The following is a 2,813-nucleotide window of genomic DNA, read 5'->3' on the forward strand; positions in this document are numbered from 1 at the left end:
TCACTTCCTTGGAGGTCACCTTGATGCTATTTTCTATTGTACATGATTTTAAAATATATTGTGATAAATCTCATTTGTTCTCTTATTCAGTGGTTAAAGGAACACGTAATGGAGTTGGTGAAATATATTTAGTTGATAGAATTTTAGAGATGATTTTAAATTCCATATAACTATCTTAAGATTCATATGAGAAATTATGACCAAAATTATTAGCTCTGCTTAGATCAAGATGTAATAAAGAAACCTGTCCAATTAGGAACTAGTTCTGTTTCTCTCTGCTTTTCAAATTGGGTTCTACAAATACGAATGTTACTGAGCACCTTCATAAGAGACATGTTGTGTTTGTTCTGTTCATCACCAGTGAGAAGTAACTTGACATTTTCATTGCTAATAACTTCCTTGCAAAGTATATTGACACTTCAGTCATTTTTGAACCAAATCAACAAATAATGAGGGGCTGTTCTCTGAAATCCACCCACACAGTTCTTGCTCGCAAATGATGCAGGCTGTTGAGGTGCCAAGATGCAGATGACATGTGGATAGTGGAATAATAACAGACTACCTAAATAAATGTTCAAAACATCAACAGGTTTCATTTGAAGGTGTGTAAGTAGCTACAAAACAAACTTGGTGGACATTAATTACTACAGGAGGTGAGAGGACTAGAAGAACATGCATAAAATGGATCTCAGAAATGAATCTCCCAAGCCTGCTTTGTCTTTCCCTGAAACCCATTTGCTTAGTGCTTCATGCGTATATCCATGAGTTATTCTCCCAATGCATATGCCCCCTACCTGCTTTCCCACTTTGCTGTGACTACCCTTCATTGCAGATAAAAGAATCCACTCTTAATTCCTTCTGTTCATCGTCCTTTATAATACTCCTGCCTCCACACAAGCCCTCCTCTCTGCTGGAAGGTCTTTATTTCAATTGTGATTCTCCTTTGTTCCTTGTACCTTGCTAACTTTTCTTAGTTAAAACTCATTGCCTCTTTCAGAAGGTCTACCTAGAGCTCCGTGTCTCCCTTGTGTTTCCCCCATTATTCATTGTAGAGCAGGGAGGGCATGGGGGTGGCCTGAGTTCAAATATTTGCTCTGCTGAGTTCTGCGCAACAAATTTCTTAACATCTCAGAAACAGTTTCCTCTTCTTTAAAGCGAGGCTATCTCTGATTGATTTTTAATATGATGAGAATTGCGGATGTATGCTACAGGCATATATATTAAAGAAGCCATGAACTTTTTCTTTTCCCACTGAAGTGTATTCATGCCTAGACTTGTATCTGGCACACAGTAGATTGTTTTCTAGTGCCTCCAAGTTTTTAAAATATTTTGACGAGAGTTGATAATTGATAGCAGGAGTAACATTCTGATACGAGATACTCTGCTGTTAGAAGTGGAACTCTCATGGTCTGGGGAAAGGCTCCTGTGTGGCTGAACCTGCCCAGCTGTGGGTGCAGCCTTGTACCAGGCACCCCAGCCCTGACCTAAAGTAAATTCCCAGGAGAAGTCTTTCCTGGGATTTGAATTTGCAGTAACAGGTGTGAACATTCTAGCGCAGTTTGATCATGTATGATACTATAAACAGGACCCCCCTGCAAAAAAGTGGAAATCTCTAGAACAGATTGATTTTTTTTTTGCTTTTTATTTTAAGCATTTTTACATTAAAAAAATTAAATGTACATACAATAAGATGGGCCTTTTTTGGTGTATAGTTCTTCCACATTCATAGTTTCTTGTTCAATAATTCTTTGGTGAATGAATGAGGCAGCCAATATAGTACTTGGCACAAAGTTGGCTCTCAGTGTATACTTGTATATATGTAAGTGTATATACACTTACTGTGGCTACAGCTAGCACTCTGCATAGTTTTTTGGTAGCACATATCTCACTGAATCAGTGCCACCATTAGACTTGACTTAACTGAGCCGTGTCCTGGGTCCTGTGCATCAGGCTGTTCATTGTGTGGTCCACTGATAGACATCTTGTGAGAACTGTTAGAAATGAAAATTCTTGGGCTGCACCTCAGACCCACCGAAGCCTCATCTCTGGGGGTGGAGTTCAGGAATCCATGTTCTAACGCAGTCTCTAGGTGGTGCTCATGCAGGTATTTGCCAAGCACTGCTTTAGAGGGCCCTGCTCTGTTGTTTTTGTAATGTCCCTCTTGATGGGTGCCCCAATCCTTGAACACACTTCAAACCCAGGCTCCAAAACCCTCTGCCCTGAGTCTATTTCCAGAACATTTGTAGGTCTTTTTATTTGATCCATCGAGGGACAGCTATTTGCAGGGGCTGTGGATAGAGCTTGGACATGTGAAGGTGTCCACATGTGTGTGCCAGACTCCTTGCCAGGCAGCCTGGAGCTGGGGGAAGGAAGAGAAGGGCAGTAAGCCACAGGATGCATTTTTTTTTCTTTTCTGTTCTGCTAGTTCTAAATTGGAATCTGTCTTCCAGGTAATTTTGAAGTTATATTTATTAAGATTGTAGGAAAGAACATATTTTATGTAACTGCTTGCTAGCTTGAATTATATAATTTAGATATTCTAATATATAATATGCAGGCCCCTATTTTTACCCTCAGCCTGAGGCCTGCAAATGTTAAGGTTGAGTTTCTCCTGAATTCTTAATGTTTCCTTTCTGTGTTCTCCACTGGGCTGGGAACTCCTTGGTGGCAAGGACTGGGGCTTCTTTGACACTGTAACTCTATTGTCTTGTGCAGTGCCTGGTGTAAGTGACTTAGTAAATGTTTGCTGATAGGTGAATAAATGAATGAATTCCTTTATGAAGGTTGGGGCTGTCGGGGAAAACTTTGTGGGG

At 40.2% G+C, this 2,813-nt stretch overlaps 1 non-coding gene across 1 annotated transcript; it reads left to right on the top strand.

Moving 5' to 3' along the window:
• The first annotated feature begins 1,404 nt into the window (after positions 1-1,404).
• LOC115933637 (small Cajal body-specific RNA 16) lies at positions 1,405-1,587 on the top strand. The gene has a single exon (XR_004069503.3).
• The last annotated feature ends 1,226 nt before the right edge of the window (positions 1,588-2,813 follow it).

Source organism: Gorilla gorilla, chromosome 12 (assembly GCF_029281585.2).
Source record: "Gorilla gorilla gorilla isolate KB3781 chromosome 12, NHGRI_mGorGor1-v2.1_pri, whole genome shotgun sequence".
In the NCBI taxonomy this organism is placed as follows: domain Eukaryota; kingdom Metazoa; phylum Chordata; class Mammalia; order Primates; family Hominidae; genus Gorilla; species Gorilla gorilla.